The sequence below is a fragment of the Microplitis mediator genome, chromosome 4, assembly GCF_029852145.1.
Source record: "Microplitis mediator isolate UGA2020A chromosome 4, iyMicMedi2.1, whole genome shotgun sequence".
Lineage (NCBI taxonomy): Eukaryota > Metazoa > Arthropoda > Insecta > Hymenoptera > Braconidae > Microplitis > Microplitis mediator.
The window spans coordinates 4635886-4658492 of NC_079972.1; the positions used below are offsets into that span (position 1 = coordinate 4635886).

The window sequence follows — 22607 nt, forward strand, 5'->3', positions numbered from 1 at the left end:
AAATTTTTGGAAATTAGATGTGAAACGTGGGCGGGCAATAACGACTATTTAGAAGGCTTTCGAAAGAAAGCAAAAATAATAAGAAATCTGCTTATCTTTATATATAAAAATTACGTGTCACGTTGTTTGTCCGCGATGGACTCCGATTTTACTGAACCGATTTTAAATTTGATTGGCACACCGTGTGCAATTTGATCCAACTTGAAAGATAGGATAGCTTACATCTCAATTTATAGTCGCAATATTATTTTATTGCAAATTATTTGTCTATTATTTGTCAGTCACAATTATCTGTAAGCTTCAAACGATTCTAACAGATGACGATATCTGTTGACTGGATTGAGTAAGTATTCAATAGATGGCGCTATGTTAGAAATACAAACGTTTTAAAGTCCTCCTAGAGAGTAAGTCGCCGTCGGTTTTTACCCCCACTATAGAAAAAGAAGTCTAATCTCACGCCGTTACTACACATTAACATTACAAACCGAAAATTTCCGACAATTTCCGACGGTGATTTATTCTGTAGGAGGACTTTATATAAGCTACAATTTGTGTATTACATTCACATGTAATCCGAAATGGAAAGAGGTACAAACTTTACTATTACCAGGACAACAAGCAATTCATCGCCATGACATAATTGCACGTGTGTTCAAACAAAAATTGAAATCCTTAATTGATTTTATTGTTAAATATTCAGTTTTTGGTATCACACGTTGTTGGTTGTATTCGATTAAGTGGCAAAAGCAAGGTTTGCCTCATGCCCTCATTTTAATTTGGTGTGGGTTCGAATTGATCTGGGTTCGATTCTCAGTTCGGGCTATCTATATTTTTCTCAATTTATCTATAAATTGTCTTATTGAGAAGGTTATTTGCATGTTTGCATGTTGAGGTTTCCACTATATTTAAAAATAGTGGAAACCTAAACATGCAAATAACCTTCTCAATAAGACAATTTATAGATAAATTGAGAAAAATATATATAGCCCGAACTGGGAATCGAACCCAGACCAATTCGGTATCGCGCAGTGTGCTCTACCAGTTGAGCTATCCAGCACTATACTACATTCTATTCAATTTGATCTATAACTTATTGAGTCACACCATTCGGTTTAATATGACAAGAACCTTAGCCACAGCAACGCGTGGCCGGGTCTGCTAGTAATATTATAGAAAAAGAAGTTATTACATTTTTATTTCACCACTTTCCATTAATTCATTTTGAAGTTCGTCTGTATGAGGAAAGGTATGTTATTTCTATTATTTCTCATAAAACAATGCTTTTTTCCTTTATTTTCTGTTTAGGCCATGAAATCTACATAACTGATCATCGGTACTCTAGTAATAATAACAACTATCTTTTATTTCAAAGATTTTATAGGCAAAAAACGCTAAAAATGAAAATAGAATTAAAAGTATTATAGGATTGATAACAAACACAAGTTTAACGTTAAATAAATTTTGAAGGAGTTATTTTATCGAAAATTCATAGGAGAACTTTTTTGTACAACGTTCAATTTCCTATTATATACTTCGATCAAATTTTTACTCTCATTTGTTTCTGAGAAAAAAAATTAAGAGTCAAAAGTCTAAAAATCCCATGTTATTTAAATGGGAAATACAAAATGATTCCGGCACGGTTTAATGTGAAAATTAATAGCCTAATTGTGTTGGATATTTTTTTTTAGGTCATAAACTAAAGATTCAGGGGGCGATCGGTAAATAAAAATCGATTTGGGAAATAACGGACACCCTAATATATATATATATATATATATATATTAGGGTGCTTCATTTCGGAGCCAGATTTTTTTTTTTCTAAGTGCATGTAGAAAAAACCATACTTCAACACAAAAAAAAAATTTTCGCGCAAGAAAAAAAATTCTATGTCAATTACAAACCTAGCTCATTAAAAAAATTCGATTTTGCCATTTAAATAACGTGGGAAAAATTTTTAACTTCCCGCTAAGAAAATCGACAATTTTCGAAAAATTGGGAAGATATTGTTTTCACCCCGATTTTCGAAAGTCGAGTTTTCATCAGATGTCGACGTTTTGAGGTCCTAGGAAGCTATTCTGTCTATTTTCAGAATGATGTCCGAGTGTATGTATGTATATATATATATGTGTGTGTGTGTGTATGTGTGTGTGTGTGTTTGTGTGTGTGTGTAAACTCTTTGTGACTTTTTAACTACTGGATCGATTTGGATGGTTAAGGTGGCAATCGAAAGAGCTTGTTGGCCCTAAACTTTCCTAAAAATTTCAGATCATTTGATCGAGCAGACTCGAAAATATTGGCGAATTACGAAAAAAAAAAAATTTTTTTTTTACTGATTTCTCAGAAACGACTCGAACGATCGACTTCAAAATCTACTCAGCTCTAGAACTTTATAAGCCGCGTCGAATGCCACCTCAACCATCTCAATCGGTTAATTTTTTCGAGAGATATCGTTGGCGAAAGAAACGAAAAAAAAACGGTTTTTTTCGATTATCTTTGAAGTGACTCATCCGATCAATTTCAAAATTCCATCAGTTCTAGAATTTAATAAAACGCGTCGATTGCCACCTTAAACGTCAAAATCGGTTGATTAGTTCAAAATATATCAGCGCTGAAAAGTTAAAAAAATATCATTTTATGTTATTTTTTCCACATAAATCAAAATATAATGTGCTAAAATGTGTCTGAAATCATACCAACTCTTTCTCAATATAGTCTCTTTCGATCATCAGATAATGTCATGTAACGTGTTCCTTAGTTTTAAACATATAGTCAGCAAAAAAATGAAAAAACCCAGTCTTTAATGTTTTTCTCGGACATTCCATATATAATTGCTCTGACCTAAGTCGAAACTCATTCAAATCTTGATTTTGATCACTGACATTGATTTCTGCCTTAATACATGTACTTCAGAGAACATAATCGAAAATAAAAATTTAAAAGCCGCTTCTCCATAAATGATTTTTGATTCTTAACTTTTAAACTCTAAAATAAAACGTTACTTGTTAGATCTTGAAAAGCTCATAAATAATGATCGCATGTAATAGCATTTTCGAGCTCGAAGAGCTCGAAAATATATTCACAGTAACGTTTTCAAGCTCCTTGAGCTCGAAAACAGCGGGAAGTTTTGGGGCTGGCCTGTAGGGCCAGCCGACGCCCAGATTTTTTTTTAGCTTTAAGTATTTTTAACCTCGTTAACTAATCAATAGATCAAATAGACTAAGACATAGTTTTACTTTTCCGGTGAAACTATCATACTTATCACAAAATGTTATTCGGTCTTATTTTTTGCCAATTTTATTCTCTACAAATTATAATCAGTAAAGTTTTTTCAAATTCCGCATTGATTTTTAGTTATTTTCATTTTAATTTCAAGCTTTGAAAAAAGTGGTTCTGGTCGATTTCTAGAGCTCGACATTAAAATAAAAATAACTAGAAATCAATGCGGAATTTGAAAAAACTTTACTCATAATAATTTGTAGAGAATAAAATTGTCAACAAAAAAGACCTCATAAAATTTTGTGATAAGTCTGATAGATTCACCGGAAAAGTAAAAAGATCTCCAACTTTACTTCGACCTCTAATACCTTTTGAATAGACGGATTTATTGAAAAACAATAGAATACCTTTTTTGTAGAGCGTTCAATTTCCTACAAAAGTATGTATTAGTCTATTTGATCTATCGATTTGTTAGCAAGGTTAAAAATACTTAAAGCTAAAAAAAAATCTGGGCGTCGGTTGACCCTGCGGGCCAGCCCCAAAACTTCCTGCTGTTTTCGGGCTCAAGGAGCTTGAAAACGTTACTGTGAATATATTTTCGAGCTCTTCGAGCTCGAAAATGCTATTACATGCAATCATTTTTTATGAGCTTTTCAAGCTCTAATAAGTTACGTTTTATGCTAGAATTTAAAAAGTTAAGAATCGAAAATCATTAATGAAGAAGCGGCTTTTAAACTTTTACTATCGATTATGTTCTCTGAAGTACATGTATTGAGGCAGAAATCAATGTCAGTGATCAAAATCAAGATTTGAATGAGTTTCGACTTAGGTCAGAGCAATTATCTATGGAATGTCCGAGAAAAACATTAAAGACTGGGTTTTTTCATTTTTTTGCTGACTATATGTTTAAAACTAAGGAACAAGTTACATGACATTATCTGATGATCGAAAGAGACTATATTGAGAAAGAGTTGGTATGATTTCAGACACATTTTAGCACATTATATTTAGATTTATGTGGAAAAAATAACATAAAAGGTTTTTTTTTTTTTAACTTTTCAGCGCCGATATCTTTTGAACCAATCAACCGATTTTGACGTTTGAGGTGGCAATTGGCGCGTTTTCTTGAATTCTAGAGCTGATTAAAATTTGAAAGTGATCGGATGAGTCACTTCAAAGATAATAGAAAAAAACCGTTTTTTTTTTCATTTCTTTCGCCAACGATATCACTCGAACAAATTAACCGATTGAGATGGTTGAGGTGGTATTCGACGCGATTTCGAGGGCCAACAAGCTCTTTCGATTGCCACCTCAACCATTCAAATCGATTCATTAGTTCAAAAGGTACAAAGAGTTTACACACACACACACACACACACACACACACACACACACACACACACACACACACACACACACACACACACACACACACACACACACACACATACGGACATCATTCTGAAAATAGTCAGAATAGCCTCCGAGGACCTCAAAACGTCGACATCTGATGAAAACTCGACTTTTGAAAATCGGGGTGATAACTTCCCAATTTTTCGAAAATCTTCGATTCCCTTAGCGGGAAGTTAAAAATTTTTCCCACGTTATTTAAATGGGAAAATCGAATTTTTCAATGAGCGGGTCTGTAAACGACATAGAATTTTTTTTCTTGCGCGAAAATTTTTTTTTTGTGTTGAACTATGGTGTTTTCCACATGCACTTGAAAAAAAAAAATCTGGCTCCGATATGAAGCACCCTAATATATATATATATATATATATATATATATATATATATATATATATATATATATATATATATGCCAACAAAAAAATTAAATTTTAACTTTTGGCTAAATTTCGTATTGATACAAAGAAAATTTTACTTTCTTTTTAATTATATGTCCCTTTTTATTAAAAAAATTTTATTGTTACCTTTCGAAAATTTTCTTTTTCTTCAAATGTTTCCAAGATTAGCTTTTTATTCCTTATATCATTTTAAATTATACATTTCACTTTAAAGTTAATTATGACCATATATTTGTTATACCTTTAAAAATTACTTATTTTCACGATTAATCATCTTAAAATTAATTCAATAATTATTTAAAGTGAGTTGATCGAACCTTTGCTCTCAGTCAATTGGCTATCAGGCTATTCTATAGATTAGATGATTGTAGATGGCTACAACCCACTCTATACCAATAACTACAGGTGGCTACCATCTAAATATTATTTCAATTTTAATTTTCGTTGAATCACTTTGTCTAAATTTTAATTCTATTTCAATTCATGATATTGATTTTCATTTTGGATAAATTTGATTTTGTTCTAAAACGTTTTAGTTACTATAAATTTCTATTTTATTGGAATTCAATGGTATTTTATATTTAATTTTCTTGATATTTAAATTAGAACTTGTATTTATTTATTCCTTAAGTTTTTTAATTCTACTTTCCTGTAACAACTTTCTTCATTTTAGGTTGTTAAATTAATTGTTTAACGTTACTTTTTTAGTTATTTATTGAAACATTCAATTTATTTATCTAGACATCTTAATTTGTTTTTTGTGACAGACACTTGAAATCTACGACATTTAGCGCCTATAGCCGGCAGCTAATAATATTAGATAAGATACAGCTGGTAAAAAAAAATACCTAATCGTTCTAATAGTGACGTCATCATCGGATCAAAAAATATTTTTTGATTACATGGGCGATAGTAAACGACCAAAAAATATCGAAGTAACTTAACGAGCCATCTTGTGACAAAATTTATCATCATTTTAATTCGTCCACTTACCCACTTCTCTCTAATTTTCAACAAATACTCAAAACAATCTTACCAAATAAATAAACGTGGATTTATAATCTGCAATTTATAGGCACTAAATGTACTAAATTTCAAATATCTGTCACAAAAACTAATGTATTTATCTAGTACAATCGAGTCTAAGACGCTCGTGTGTTAGTACCCTCGCCTTCGGCTCGGGCACCAATCTTCACACTCACGTCTTAAACACGATCGCACTCGATAGATAAACTACTATTTTAATATTGTCAATATTTTTTTTTTTTTTTTTTTTATTTATATTTATTTAAGGTCGCATCGACAGCTAGGTCATTAGCGACCCCAATAGTATACATTAGGTTTTTAGATTACAAAAATTGGATTTAGATAGAAGAAACATTAGATGTTGGTTAACAGTTTTGTGTCTTTTAGGAATTTGATGATCTTGAGTATATTCTCCAGGTTGTTTAAACATTCTCTAAGATTAGTCGGTAAATTACTTTTTTTATATGTATTATTGATACAATCTATGAGTAGATGTTCGACCGTTATGGGTATTTTGCAGTGTGGGCAAATGTTGATGGGTATTGTCAATATTCTCAAACGTCAAAACATATATAAATTTTTTGAATAAAGATTCTGATTTTACTTAATCGAAATATTTAAAATTTTTTTTAAATATTTTAATTTTACTCGGTTTATTGAATCAGTGTTTTAAAAATATATTATAGCTATTAATTCTTACTTTCGTCTTATACCTTCTGTTATTAATATCAGTAACGCGTATTTTTTTTTGTTTTCTTTATTGTAGAAAAAAAGGTGGTTACACCTTGACGATTGATGCGAGAAGAGAGCGAGCATTTTCTCGTTACTCGGGCTCAAAATTTTCTTATCTGCCCCTCCACATTTTTCACCTTTGTCGGCGTACGCATTATTTCTCCCAATTCTAAGATTTTCTTTAACAGATGTTTTGATGTTCGCTCGACTCATTATAAGTTGAAAAAATTTTTTTTATGAGTTAAAAAAACATTATTTCGAAAATTATGATAATTAAGTGGACGTAACAGGATATTTGACAATATCCTACGGAGAGTTCGATCCTAACACGTAACACACTAGATGCGCGATCCAGGTCGGAAAGAACAACTGGACAAGGCTTGGACCAAGCCTAGGCCGAGCGTCACCAGGCTTGGCACAAGCCTTGGCTAACCCTTGGGCCAAGAATCGGTCCATGCCTAGGATGATAACAATGTCCCCAAGCCTTGGAAAATAAAAAAACAAGGCTTGGGTCAAGCCTTAGGAAACAAAAAAATCAAGGTTGGTCCGAGCCTCTGGGAACAAAACTCCAGGGTTGATTCGAGCCTTGGGGAACAAAAATTCAGGGTTGATCCAAGCCTTGGTAAGCAAAAATCTAGGTTCGATCCAAGCTCCGGAGCAGAAAAATGCAGGTTCGATCTAAGCTTCACGGAACAAAAATTAATGGTTGATCCAAGCGAAAATTCCAGGTTCCATCTGTCTTAAATACTTATAAAAAATGTAGAGCATGTTTACAACATACTTAATACTGAAAATTAATATAATAAATTCCTAGTTAGAAACACCATATAATTTCTTTAGAATTATAAAATTTTTATTAATGAAAACATTTTAAATTTTAGTTAGTTTGAAGAACAAGAACAATAAGGCATAGATTATTTTATTTAATCTTTTTTTCGTGACAGTCTTCCACCCTCACGATCCTCAGCTCCAGATAAATATGTGCTCAGAACACTGATAATTTTCATAGTCTTTTTTTGATCAGAATATTTTTTTTTAAGAAACTCTGTAATATTAAATATTAAAAAGTTTATGATAATAATCAAAAGATAAATATAATTATTATTGAATATTAACCTCGAATCAATGAAAATACTTCAGTAGCACTGAAATTTTCTTTTCCAACACCTTTCGTTACTGGTCCAACTCCGCTGTATAAAGTTTGTATTTCCCTTTTCAATAATTCTGACATAATTTTTTTATGCTTTTATCATACTCGCAGCTTCCACGCGTTCATGCATAATACATAGTTTTCTGTAAACAATAGGAAATATTTAAAAGTTCAATCATTCAACATTGTAAATACAAAGAATGAACTTAAATATTATTTTAAGTAAAGATAAACTTACAAATGCATTTCTCATTTCAATATTGGCTTTTAAATCCTCATCAAATGATAGAAAAATTTCCAATTTTTCGATCGGAAATGAGACACCAATCTTTGATTGCCAGGACTCGTCTGCTTGATCTGTTGGTGCCGCTGAATTATTAGATTTATGAGATGAGTGTGTTTGATAGTTCTGACCAATATCATACAAAATGCTTTTTTTTTGTACTCATAATTTGTTTTTCTACAGACTCAAATTTTAATTCCATGTAGTCGATTACAATCTCTGAAAGGAAAACAATAGGTAAAATGAAAATAAAAATAATATAATAAAAATAATGATCATAATTGAATACTTACGTTGCTCTGGAGTCATTTTGCTTTTAAGTTCACTTAATTTATCATTTAAGATCTCTTTTTGAGGCCTTTTTGGTGTTCGACCTTCAGCAGCATTTAGATTAGCTATATATCAAATTAAAATCATATATCCAATTTCATAAATTATTTTAAATATACTATTATATTTAAGTTGAATGGAAGAATTTTAAATAATTACCAGCAACAGCTGTTCGCTTTAATGACAAGTTTGCATTATTTGTTACTTTACTCTGATTACTTGTTTGGGAATCTTTGGAATCTATAAAATGATAATTAAAATCGATTGTACTTTATATGAGTAATTACAAGTTATTTTTATTAAAGAGAAAAAAAATGTTGGAAAAGCCAAAATTGCACACCTCAATCGCTCATTTTATTTTTAATCATTACTTTTATTTTTTTTTTTATGAATTTTTTTATTCAACTTTTAAATTATTAATTTGGTTTTTTTATTTTCTTCATTCCAGTTTAATTTTATTTTTTTTATTTTTTTTTTTTCTAAATATCCCGCGTTTTTGTTGTAGATGTCCCTCTATTTTTTTCAATCCTACTGTTTTACGCTAGTGCTGCTGCTAGTAGTTGATGAGGAGAAAAAAAGAAAAAAAAATTTATTTTTGTAATAATAACAATAGTAAAAATAAAAATGGCCGCTAAACTTTTCGTGAATAATCAGTCTTATTATTTTATTTAATTACAATTAAACTAAAAGGATTTAGACAGTAATTTTCAATAGGGTTCTTGTGATCAAAAATACAAAGATAATAAAAAAAACGTTTGGCCGATTAATTGTGTCTATCGAGAGTTATTTGGTTTACTAAGTTTCATACAGGACAATCGACAACTCGTGTCACTGGGATTAAAATAATTTATATTTAATTAATGGAATAATTAATCGACTTAATATTGGGTCAAAGTTATTCTTTAATAAATTGTCTTTGTGTTGGTATAAAATTTGACCCATTTTAGTGTAATCAAAAAAGTCTAGAGATAATTTAATAAGAGTGAATGAGTCAAAAAATTTAGAGCGATCATAAAGCACACCGGCGCTTTCGCGCTTGAGGTGTGCAATTCTTTGATCGGTCCTCAATACAAGTATCTTTGGCCTTCACTGATCCATTGTTTAATGAAGAGGATTCATTTAATATAGCTTATATTTCTTCATGAACAGTCTCAGATCGCAATGACGGCTTATATGAATCTTCTGACTCGCTAGCTGCTTGAGCAGTTTTAAAATCCCGCTGAAGTCTTCTTAGACCTTGTTTGTAATCGCCTATTCATGAGAATAAAATTAAATGAGCAAAACATTAATATTTGTTTGGGTTCGAAATTTTTTTAATAAAATTAAAAGCACTTACAAGCACGATATTTAACGTCAACGTGGTGACTTGCCCAATTTTCGTCAGGTTTTTTTAATTCTTTAAACCACTTAGTTAGCTTAATTCTTGCCATTTCAATAGGTGGATACTTACACCAACATTCCTCATCATCGTCAACAGTTATCCACGAAGCTGGGACAAGGTCTATCAAAATTTTATCAAATTCGTCGTATTCGTCGAAAACTACGATTTCGTAAGACGCATTTTCTAAAAATTCAGTCACAGACATGTCCATATTTTTTAAAAGCTCCAAAAACACTGGCACACAAAAAAAAATTGTCTATACACCGGGCACCTCCTATCTACGGGCATGTTTTTCGACCCGCTGAATACGAATTTCAAGTCAGTTCAGGCCGTCCAGCCTTCAATTTCGAGTAAATTGCAAAAAAACCCCCAAAAATAGCGAAAATTCGATGTTTTGGCAAGAAAAAAAATTTTGAGATCTAAGGCAAGCATAATTTTCATGTATTTTGATCTGTTAAATACTAATTTCGATCGTACTTTAATCATAAACCGTTTTAAATCTAAAAAAATTGTAAAAAATCGAAGAAAATTGGGATTATCTTGGTATAAAAAATTTTGTGGATCCAGACTGACGAAGATTTTCATGTAATTTAATCTGTTTGATCTGATTCTGCAATAAATTTGGCCCGTAGTTCCCTCAAACATTCATAAAATTGCAAGAAATCGACAAAAAAGCAGAAAATTGCTGCTGAAAAAATGGAAAAAAATCTTTTAAGTACAATTTAATTAATTTAAATCTAGAAATGCAAAAAATTGTAAAATCTATGAAAATGACGTATAAACAGAATTAGAAGAATGATTTTCCCAACTTTCAAACTGTTTTCCGGTGGTATCGAACTCTTTTATTTTCAAATGATCTACGGAGTGGATTTCTCTTTCGTTTGTTATTTTCTTTTGGTATATCTCTTTTGAGTGTCCAGCAATAGTCTGCCATCATGTTGATATTCCAATTTCCTTGATACCTAGTCTCTATTTCACTTATGTCTTGATGAAAACGTTCTCCCTGTTCTTCACTGTACTTCCCAAGATTCTTAGGAAAGTGGTCGACGTGAGAATCTACGAAGTATAATTTTTGATTCATTAAGCATCCTAAATTTTTATAATTTGTTACTAATTCATCGACTATTGTTCTGTAATTTTCACTTTTATTGTTTCCTAAAAAGTTATGACACACATTTTTGAAACTTACCCAAGCTGCTCTCTCCATATCATTCATTTTACCTATAAAATTAGCATCCTGAAAGAGAGTTCTAATTTGGGGTCCATTAAAAATTCCCTCTTTTAATTTGGCATCACTTTTCGCTGGAAACTTTTCTCTCAAGTACTGAAAACAATCACCATCCTTGTCCAGAGCTTCGACATATTGTTTTTAAGACCTAGTTTGATGTGAAGTGGCGGTAGCAGTTAGTCGAAGGCTAAATAAATGGTGTTCGTATTACATTATGAGTACCGAATTTAATTGCACTCTATTTGGCCATTCTTTTTTCACATAGTGATTCTTTCTGTCTCTGCTATCCCACAAACATAAATAGCAAGGATATTTTGTGAATCCTGATTGTTGGCCTAAAAGAAGTTTTGCGATTTTGAGATCCCCGCAAATTTGCCATTGGTGTTTTGAATACTTTATCTTATCCAATACAATTCCCAAATTTTCATAGGTCTCTTTAAGCTTCGTCGAATGGGATATTGGAATTGGCGCTAATATGTTTCCAATGTGAAACAAGACAGCTTTGAGACTTCTAGTTGATGAATCTATAAAGAGTCTCCACTCATCGTCTTTATACGTATGAGGTTTTAATTCATTAACTAAGCCTTTAACATTGGAACAGTACACTACCGAGTTCTCATCGTCTTTTGTGAACAATTTCCGGAACTCCTCTTCTCTATTCCGATGTAAGTAACCCGTTACCTTTTTATCTAACAAATTTTTATTTTTTAGTCTCAATGCCAGTAATTCAGCTCCATCCCTAGGCAAATTTAAATCTCGTATGAGATCATTTAGTTCTTCTCGACTAAATGTTTCAGGGTCTTTCGTTTTCCCATCTGGCATTTAATCTTCATCTTCGGGATTTTCATCTTCAGAAATTTCTTCTTCCTCTTCTTCCTCCATTGGCACTTCTTTTTCTACTTCCATCTCTTCAAGAGCTTCGGTTTCATTAACAATAACTGTTTTCTGTGGCTTAACAGCTGATGAAACATTGGCGTACTGTATTTTACTTCTATTCGACGAAGTAAAACCGACAATTTCAGTCATACAGAAGTAACAGTTATGTGAACTAGTTGGTGAAGTCCAGATCATGGGAATTGTAAATTTCCTCTGTTTTTTCTTTTTTCCCATCGTGTCAACATAATATTACATCGACCACAAACAAAGTGTGGGATTCAGGCAGAATCCAAATTTGTAATTTGAATGCAAAAGAATTCTTCATAATTTCGTTTTAATCTATCGGAAAACGTTCTGCGGTTTTTTACCGGCTCAAACTCCCCACAAACGTAACAAAATAGATCAGGACTTTTATTGCATACATGAGAATAGCTTCTTGTAATAGTATACTCTCCAGTAGCCAAGTTTCCCACTACTGAAGAGCTGGAGTCACTGGATGACGACGCCTGCGGGCCTGCTTTCTCACCCTGACCAGACGCCGATACTGGGTTTCCGAATCCCTGCATCGTAAAGTACTTATCACTTGTACCTGCCATGGGGGCACACATGCCGGTAACCCAGGGACTCTGCCAGATGGTTCTGTTGCCCACCGTCACCCCGAGGAGGTGCCCTGGTTGCAAGTACAAGCAATCATGCAATGAAATGAAGTCTGCACATCAAAGAAGATGAAATCCCAACACGATGGAAAATTTTTACTAAATAAAGGAAAAGGTGAAAAAGAGGTATCCATGTCGTAGATCATTTGAGAATAAAACAGTACAATACCCTCGAAAAACCGTTAAAAATCCAATTTGTGTACATCCTTGGATCTTGATCTTGTATTTTAGAAATAAAAAATACAAGAAATTTATTTAATTGTGTTTAAAAGATTTTTTTCCATTTTTTTAGCAGCAATTTTCTGCTATTTTATCGATTTTTTGCAGTTTTATAAATGTTTAAGGGGACTATGAGCCAAATTTATTGCAGAATCAGATCAAGCAGATTAAATTACATGAAAATCTTCGGCAATCCGAGTCTACAAAATTTTTTGTACCAAGATAATCCCAATTTTTTTCGATTTTTGCAATTTTTGATGATTTTTTACAATTATTTCAGATTTAAAACGGTTTATGATTAAAGTACGATCTAAATTAGTATTTAACAGATCAAAATACATAAAAATTATACTTGCCTTAGATCTCAAAATTTTTTTTCTTGCCAAAACATCGAATTTTCGCTATTTTTTGAGGTTTTTTGCAATTCACTCGAAATTGAAGGCCGGACGGCCTAAACTGACTTGAAATTCGTATTCAGTGGGTCGAAAAACATGCCCGTAGATAGGTGGCGCCTGGTGTACAGACAATTTTTTTTTTGTGTACCGGTGTTATGTTCAATGAAATAGACGTATTGAGAACAAATCAGTGTCAGCGATCAAAATCAAGATTTAAGTGAGTTTTGACTTAGATCAGAGCAATATATATAAAATATCTAAGAAAAATCTGAACAACTGTATTTTTCCAATGTTTTGTCGATATTATGATTTAAACTAAAAAACGAGTTAGATGGCATTATCGGATGATCAAAAAAGACCATAAAGACGAAGAGTTAATATGATTTCGGAAACATTTTAGTACATTATACTTTGATTTATCCAGAAAAAATAACATAAAATGTTGTTTTTTAACCTTTCAACACTGATATCTTTTGAACTAATCAACTGGTTTTGAGATTCAATGTCGCAAACGACGCATGTTATTGTATTCTACAGCTGATTAAAATTTGAAATTGATCGGATCAGTCGTTCCGACGATATTTGGAAAAAACCGTTTTCCATCATTTCTTTCTCCGACGACATCTCCCAAACGCATTAACCGATTGAGATGTTTGAGGCGGCAATCGACGCGTTTCTTTTTAAGTTCTAGAGCTGATTAGATTTTGAAGTCGATCGTTCAACTCATTTCTGAGAAATCAATAAAAAACTAAAAAAAAATAATTTTTTTTTTCGTAATTCGCAAATAGCGTCGAGTCTACTTGATCAAATGATATGAAATTTTTAGGAAAGTTGATGGTCAACAAGCTCGTTCGATTGCCACCTTAACCATCCAAATCGGTTCATTAGTTAAAAATTCCTGGAGCGTTCACATGCATACACACTCACGCACACAAGTAGAGAGGTAGGGGGAGTTCTGTCCCATTTGGGGCAAGATGGGCATGATCTGTTGTACCGATGTATGGTAAGTTATCGATTGGCGATAATGTATCGACTGTTGGTGTGCTTATCTGCGGCCTCTTGACATCATTTTGATGCTAATTGCCATCATTTGCGCTTATCTGGGACCTTTTTGACATTATTTGGATGCTACTTGGCATCTGATTCGTGTTATTAGCAGTCTTTTTTACCGCCTGAGCTTATCTTCGCCCATTTGATGCTAATCGTCGGCCATTTTGAGCTCTTATCTACCATTTTTAACTCTTATCAACCATTTTGAGCTCGTGATAGTAGACAGGTAAAGCGGGTTCTGTCCCAATTGGGGCAAGATGGGCATGATCTCTTGTACTGATGTGTGGTAAGTTATCGATTGGCGATGATGTATCGACTGTTGGTGTGCTTATCGATTGTCGATAATGTATCGAATGTTGGCGTGCTTATCTAGGGCTCTTTTGACATCATTTGAGCTTATCTAGGACCTTTTCGATATCATTTTGACGCTAACTGAAAGTCTTTATTACCACCTGAACTTATCGTGGGTCTGTTTGATGCTAATTGTTAGCCATTTTGAGCTCTTATCCGCCATTTTGAGCTCTTATCAGCCATTTTGAGCTCGTGATAGGTTGCGCTTCATATATTTTGAGTGGGTAATTTTCTAAACAAAATGACGACGTGATGGTGCTTAAGGCTGATACTTTTTAGCCTATCATCCTTGAGCGTCATCACGGTGCCAATTTACTCCCTGACTGATGTTTTATATATTGAAACTGGAGTGTGTAAGGCTACATGCGAGAAGCATGCAAGAGCATGCTATCGAGTGGTATAGTTTCTCCGCCTTTTTTTTGCTGATGCGTAATAGATGATGTCATCAGACAAGTCTGAACTTTTTTTTCTTTGTTTGTGACGTCATTCGATAAGTCTGAACTTGTTTGTGAGCTAGAGTGGTGGGGGGAAATGAGCTGAGCAATGAGCTCGGGAGCTCGCAGCAGTTAGTATACATCGAGAAACGTTCTAGTTAATAGTGAAAAAACTTTTGTGGTTCATTAAAATTAAAAATTTCAATTTGATGAATAATAAAATTGTTTTTAATTAGTTATTAATTAAGATTTATATTAATCCTAAATTAAGTAAGTATTTAATTATGATTTATTGATCGAAAAAATTAATTGATTTCATTAATTAATTAATCGAATTACTAGTTTTCAAGATGGATCGTTCAATAATCAAAGACATCAACACTTTGGCATACATCTTGCCTGTCAAAAAACGTCAGGGACTGGAGGCTGACAAGACCTACAATATTACTGAGACTCAAGCCCCGCGTGAGAGCATATTTCACAAAAAGAAGTACGAGTTCCCTCAATGAAGTACGAATCTCTGCTCAAAATTTCTTCAACGATTTAAGTTCTTTGTGTATGCGCATTTTATATTTTTTTCTAAAAATTTTTTTATAACAAAAAATTTATTAATAAACAATTTTTTAAGTGGCTATTTGAGTGTTTTAGTGATACATTTTTAAATGCACAATCGTAGTGATTTTTTAAAAATTTATTATTTAATAAACTCTATAAACTAATTTATTTATATAAAAACCACTCAATAAACAATACTAGTGATAATCTTTCAAGTGTAATTATAAACAGTCACTTGAGTGACGAACTTTTGAAAAAAATGGCACAAAATGATTTTATTGTGGCACTTCAGCGTCCAGTAGCTTCAATAATTAAATCATTCAATGATTTACGTGATAAGCCATTAGCTAAAGAACATTATCAGAAGTGTTATCAAGTGTGCGCTGATACAATTGATTACTTCAACGAGATCTTGCTAGATCCTCAAATAAATGTTCAAGTCAGGAGAAGTGAACGAGCAAATATTATACTTTTGTACTGGTATGCTGATCAATTTGTACAATTGACTGGAGTAGTAACTGTTGTAAATGCTACAATACCGCCGCTAGTTATACGCTGAGCTATCGGAGCAGCTTGCCCCCCCCCCCCCTTTGGTCTAACACCTAATATACTTCATTCTAAAGTTGCCCGGCGACAACGATACACGCAAAACTTTACTTTCTTTTTTCTTTACTTATTATATCATTATTATTACAATAAACAATTAATTACCACGAATATTAGTTTTATTATTTCACGACAGTAACTGGTAGTGATTTGCGTGCAAACCAACGTCTCATCAAGTGGCAAGATCTTGAAAATGCATTCTCAAATAATATTAGATCAGGATGTGTGATAAATCAAGCTCATACTGATTTTCGTGCTTTTTTCGATGATGCTCAAGACCGAATCATTGAAAAAGTTGAGAATATGCTCAGCGATATTGCTGGGCTTAAAGTAAATGTCGAATTAGTTTGCAAATTCAGAAATGTAAAAGCTGAAAAGGTCATTGAAGAAACAAAGACATTCAACACCAAGAGCCGAGACATTTTACCTGCAACATCTCTTGCTACTTGGTATAAAGATCATGTCAACGATAAATTATTAAAGAAAGTCGAGGAATCCAATCAAAAAGATTCTGGGTAGAGCTTAACTGAAATCCACAGTTTGATCATTACAATGTCAAGATATGCGCCTCTTCAAGCTGGAGATTCAACGTTCGTGAAGCTACCCAAGGACATACAGGCAAAAAAAGCAGTATTCAGAATTTTGAAGAATACTGTTTTCTATGGAGAGTTGTAGCAGCATTACATCCTGCTACTAAAGGACATCCTGAGAGAAAAACATCTTATCCACACTTTAGTTCTATATTGAATTATGAAGGTATAAATTTTCCAATCACTTTAAATGATATCTCAAAATTTGAAAAATTAAATGATTTACCAATCAATGTCTACAGGATTGAGTCAGAATTTTGTAATAACAAATCCGAAAAAAGTACAGTAATTCCATTGTACTTAAGTAAACTCATAAAGTCCGATAAAAAAGTGATTCATCTCTTAATGGTACAGCAAAATATTAAATTAAATACATCTAATTTTGATATAAGAAATTTTCAACCTAAATTTTACTTTGCTTTAATCAAAGATCTTTTACGATTAGTTCGATCTCAAATTTTTATGGCAAAATGTAAATTATTCTTTTGTGATAAATGTTTGAATCATTTCAAAGATGTTTATTAATATGAAAATCATAAAGCTGATTGTTTTACAATAAATAAAGTCCATATGACATTCCCAAAAGAAAAAGATCAAATTTTAAAATTCAAAAACTATCAATACAACGACACTGTACCTTTTGTTGTGTATGCAGACTTGGAATATACACTAGAAAAGACCCAAGGAGATGATGAAACTCAGAAGCATGTTCCACACAGTGTAGCATTCTATCAGCATTGCAGTTATGATAATAAATTATCTAAATTCGAATTAAATCGTCCAAAATTTTGTATTGGGTGGTTTATTTTAAAGTTAGAAAAATTAGCGATTGAATACGGAGGATATTTGAAAAATCCTGTACCAATGAAGCCGCTTACTAAACAACAGCAAGAGACACATGATCAGGCAACTGTTTGTCATATTTGTGAAAAAACGATCACTACAAATACCGATGAGTGTTATGATCACTGTCATTTCACTGGTAATTATCGCGGTCGAGCTCATATATCTTCTTAGGTCAATTATCCAAAGTCTCATGTTATTCCCATAGTCTTTCACAATTTATCCGGTTATGATTCAAATTTTTTGATTAAAAGTTGAGCTACATTACTTAAAGGTGATGTAACTCTACTACCAATTAATAAAGAAAAATATATGTCTTTTACAAAATCGATTGAAAATACTTCAGTGACATTACGTTTCATAGACTCATTCAGATTTATGGCATCTAGCCTTGAAAAATTAGCTTCAAATCTTGGTGATGATGAAAAGCTTATAACGAAACTTCACTATCCTGACCCAGATGAATATAAATTAGTTACGCGCAAAGGTATATTTCCTTATGGATATATTTCCAGCATTGATAAACTTAATGACACACAATTACCTGGTCAAGTATCATTTTTCTCAAAATTAACAAATGAAAGTGTCTCTGATGACGATTATTTCTTTGCTCAGCTAGTCTGGAACAAATTTAACATCAACACACAAGGAGAGTACTCGGATTTATATCTTAAAACTGATGTACTTCTTCTAGCAAATTTCTTTGAAAATTTTAGACGTAGCTGCTTTGAAACTTACAGTTTAGATCCGTTACATTACTATACTGCTCCCGGTCTGTCTAATGATGCAATGCTAAAATACACTGGTGTGGAACTTCAGCTTTTGATGTTGAAATTGCCTGAAATTTTCTGCCTGAATTTTGCCGACAGTTTGACAACAAAAAGTGGAAAGAAAAATTTGCGGTTAATTTTTTCTCAATTTAAAGGTTAATTTTTACTACAAAAAAAAAAAATCTGTAATGTTCATTCTTACCATTTCAGAAGGTAAGCATATTTATACATAAAATTGTCTACAATTTGAGGATAAAAAAATACTTAACAATTTTTCAAGTCAAATTAACAACAAATTGACATGAAATTTGCCTGAAAATTGACGACAACTTTTTTCGAGTCAACTTTTGTGAATGTGCATTTTAATTCGGGCAGTAAATTTACGTCAAATTCAATAGCAAGTTGCATACAAATTATCGTCAAATATGGAAAAGTCCGAAGTTGACAGAAATTTGACGAAAAATTCAACGAAACTTTCGTAAGTAAATTTTTGCTAAAGCAAACTGTGCTATTAGGGTGTTGTCATTGGCTGTCTTCGACCGAACCTCCCTAATAGCACAGTTTGCTTTAGCAAAAATTTCTTTGAATTTTTCTTCAAATATCCGTCAACTTCAGACTTTTCTGTTTTTGACGACGATTTGCATACAACTTGCTAAACAATTAGATGTCAATTTACCACCCGAATTAAAATGCAAATTCACTTCAAAACTTGACTAGAAAAAATTTTTCGTAAGTTTTCAGGCAAATTTTTACATCAATTTATTGTTAATTTGACTCAAAAAATTGTATAGCATTTTTTTACCGTAGAATTGTAGACAATTTTATGTATAAATTTGCTTACCTTCTGAAATGGTAGAAACAAACATAACTGACTTTTTTTTATCATAAAAACTAACCTTCAAATTGAGGAAAAATTAACCGCAAATTTTTCTTTCTAACTTTTGCTGTCAAATTGTCGACAAATTCAGGCAGCGAATTTCAGGATATTTTAATATTAAATTACTGGTCATTTCAAGCTAAAGTGGCTATTAGGGTATGCATAAGGATATAGATATTAGGGTGGCGCAAAAAAACCGACTATTTTTTTTTTTTCAATCTCGCATGAAAATTTGTTGGTTTACGATGTTTTAAGAAGCCTCTCCACAAATCAGCTCGATAAAAAATTTTTAAGAGGTCGCTCACGAATTTTGAAAATATCGAAAATGATCGAAATTAGGATTTTTATTTAAAAAATTTTTTTTTTCTCGTGGCAGCAATAGTTTATATTTGTAAAATCATGACTATGCTGAAAATTTCAGCCCAAAATTTAAATATTTAAACGGCGCTCAAGAATTTTGAATGTTTCCGAGCGCAGTCTCTTGGACATTTTTGAGCGACCCTTAAATATTAATAATAAAGCTTCTCGATTTTTTCACCATCAATTTGCATGACAATGAATGAAAATATAACCCGAGAAATAGAAATAATAAGTTATTTACATACTTTTTTATTTTTTAATCCAATTTGTAGGTTTTTTCGCTTATTCAAAACTGACCGAATTTCATTGTTTAAGACTGTTCTGTATATTTTTGGGTATGCAAAAGTTATATTTAAGTGAAATGACAACAATTGAGTTATAAAAACTAATTCAAACTATTAATTACATATTGTCAGTGAATATTCGAAATTCTTGAGCGCCGTTTAAATATTTATATTTTGGGCTGAAATTTTCAGCATAGTCATGATTTTACAAATATAAACTATTGCTGCCACGAGAAAAAGAAAATTTTTTAAATAAAAATCCTAATTTCGATCATTTTCGATATTTTCAAAATTCGTGAGCGACCTCTTAAAAATTTTTTATCGAGCTGATTTGTGGAGAGGCTTCTTAAAACATCGTAAACCAACAAATTTTCATGCGAGATTGAAAAAAAAAAAATAGTCGGTTTTTTTGCGCCACCCTAATAGATATACATATATATATTCTAATAGCCACTTTAGCTTGGGACTGGCAGTTATTTGACAATTGAAATTACCGAAATTTGCTGCCCAAATACGCCGACAATTTGACAGCAAAAGTTGGAAAAATCAACTTAATGTCATTGTCTGACGGTAACACTTGTAGTCAAGTTGAATACAAGTTACAGACAATTTACTGTCATTTTAACCGTAACTTTGCTCTCCAACATTTTCCTTCAAGTTGGCTTCAGAATATGGCAGTGACTTGAAGTTCACTTGCGGTTATGGTGGCTATCAGGGTACTTCCCTAATAACCACTTTAGCTTGAAATTGACAGTAATTTGACATTGAAATTTCTTGAATTTGCTGACATTTTGACAGCAAAAATTGGAAAGAAAAATTTGCTGTTAATTTTTCCTCAATTTAAAGGTTAATTTTTACTACAAAAAAAAAAAGTCTGTTATGTTCGTTCTTACCATTGCTGAAGATAAGCGAATTTATACATAAAAATTAATTAATCAGATTATGATATTTACTTATCCAAAACTTCCCTTAGAATCCACTCAACTGCGACAAAAACCGCATAGAATCCTGTAGACTGTATTGGTTTCTATGCGGTTTTTGTCGCAGTTGAGTGGATTCTATGGGAATTTTTGGATAGGGTTTTTGGATTTTAGGATAGGGCAGTACAAAAGTACTACAATTGTTAGCAAACAATTTTATTGTTTCTACAAGATGATACTATAAACAATATAGGCTCACTTGTCTTAAATTATAAATCGATTTCTAATAGTGTATATCAAAATCATTAACAATCAACATGACAAAAAAAAGACAAATCCTACCAAAAACAGATTCTCTGTATAAAATCGCGCTAAGTACACGTTTAAAATTTTTTACAATTAAGAAAAGATTCTTTTTACAAAAAAATAAATCAAATCGAAAAAATACCAAGTACCTAATATAATTCGGAATCATGAAAAACATTTTCATAAAATTGAAAAAAAAATTGAAAAAAAATTTCAATGTACTTGGTGTGCCTATAAACTGGAAAAAAAAAAAAATTTAATTTTATTAGAAAATAATTTATATGCGAAATCAATTCTCGAAATTAATTTTGCTTGAATAAATTTAGTAATGCACACCAAGTACATTGAAATTTTTTTTTTCAATTGTTTTTTCAATTCTATGAAAATGTTTTTCATAATTCCGAATTATATTAGGTACTTGGTATTTTTTCGATGTGATTTATTTTTTTTGTAAAAAGAATCTTTTCGTAATTGTAAAAAATTTTAAACGTGTACTTGGCGCGATTTTATACAGAGAATCTGTTTTTGGTAGGTATATCTATACCACTGAGTCTCCTGCTTGGTTTTGCTGAAGATTACCATAAAATTGTCATCAATGCAAGACATGAATTAATTTTGATAAGATCATATTTTGATTTGAATGCATACATTGTGGCCTACCTGCTGCTGGAGCTCATGCTGAAGCTGTTAAAATTACACTGCAAAAAATCGAGTAGATTGTACCATACATGACCATGGCTGATAAACAAAAAATTGAAGCTTTGAATTATATTACAAGTGATCCAGCTATCTCAATCAGTTTCCGTGCTTGGGAGCTGTATGAGTATCCTCTATTACCAAGTACTTCGAAGCACATATGGGCAGTCAAAACTTCTACGCAGCTCGAGAAACCACGTTTTGTGATACTTGAATTTCAAACAGCAAGAAAAAATGACGCAACTAAAAATGCCAGCGGATTTGATCACTGCAACATCAGAGACATAAAATTATTTTTAAACTCTCAGAGTTATCATTATGGGAATTTGAATCTCAACATTGCAATCGATCAATATGCTCTGTTGTACGACATGTATATAAATTTCCAAATTCCATACTACAACAAAGAACCAGAGCCACTGCTGACAAAGAAAAAATTTTTGGAACAAGCGCCACTGTACGTTATCGATTGCTCAAAACAAAACAAATCAATTAAATCTGGACCAGTGGACATTCGCCTAAAATTTGAATCTGCAAATCAATTTCCTGCGCAGACATCAGCTTATCGCCTCATTATACATGATCGCATAGTCGAGTATAATCCCATAAGCATCATCGTACGAAAACTAATGTGAAGACTACTCAATTTAATCCAACGCCAACCA

General features: G+C 32.1%; 1 protein-coding gene and 2 long non-coding RNA genes across 4 annotated transcripts in view; 1 reads left to right on the forward strand and 2 right to left on the reverse strand.

The window, feature by feature from the left end:
- The window catches only part of LOC130667141 (cysteine-rich motor neuron 1 protein-like), a 386893-nt gene that overhangs the window by 10596 nt on the left and 353690 nt on the right, over positions 1–22607 (forward strand). The window lies entirely within an intron of this gene.
- LOC130667149 (uncharacterized) lies at positions 7677–8428 on the reverse strand. The gene is made up of 3 exons (XR_008989811.1): positions 8171–8428; positions 7899–8075; positions 7677–7827 (listed from the first exon to the last, which is right to left on the reverse strand). It is a non-coding gene; the product is annotated as an uncharacterized LOC130667149 (long non-coding RNA).
- LOC130667148 (uncharacterized) overlaps positions 21666–22607 on the reverse strand; it is a 72594-nt gene continuing 71652 nt past the window's right edge. The window contains exon 4 of the long non-coding RNA XR_008989810.1: positions 21666–22210. This is a non-coding gene — a long non-coding RNA (uncharacterized LOC130667148). The remainder of the gene's footprint in view (positions 22211–22607) is intronic.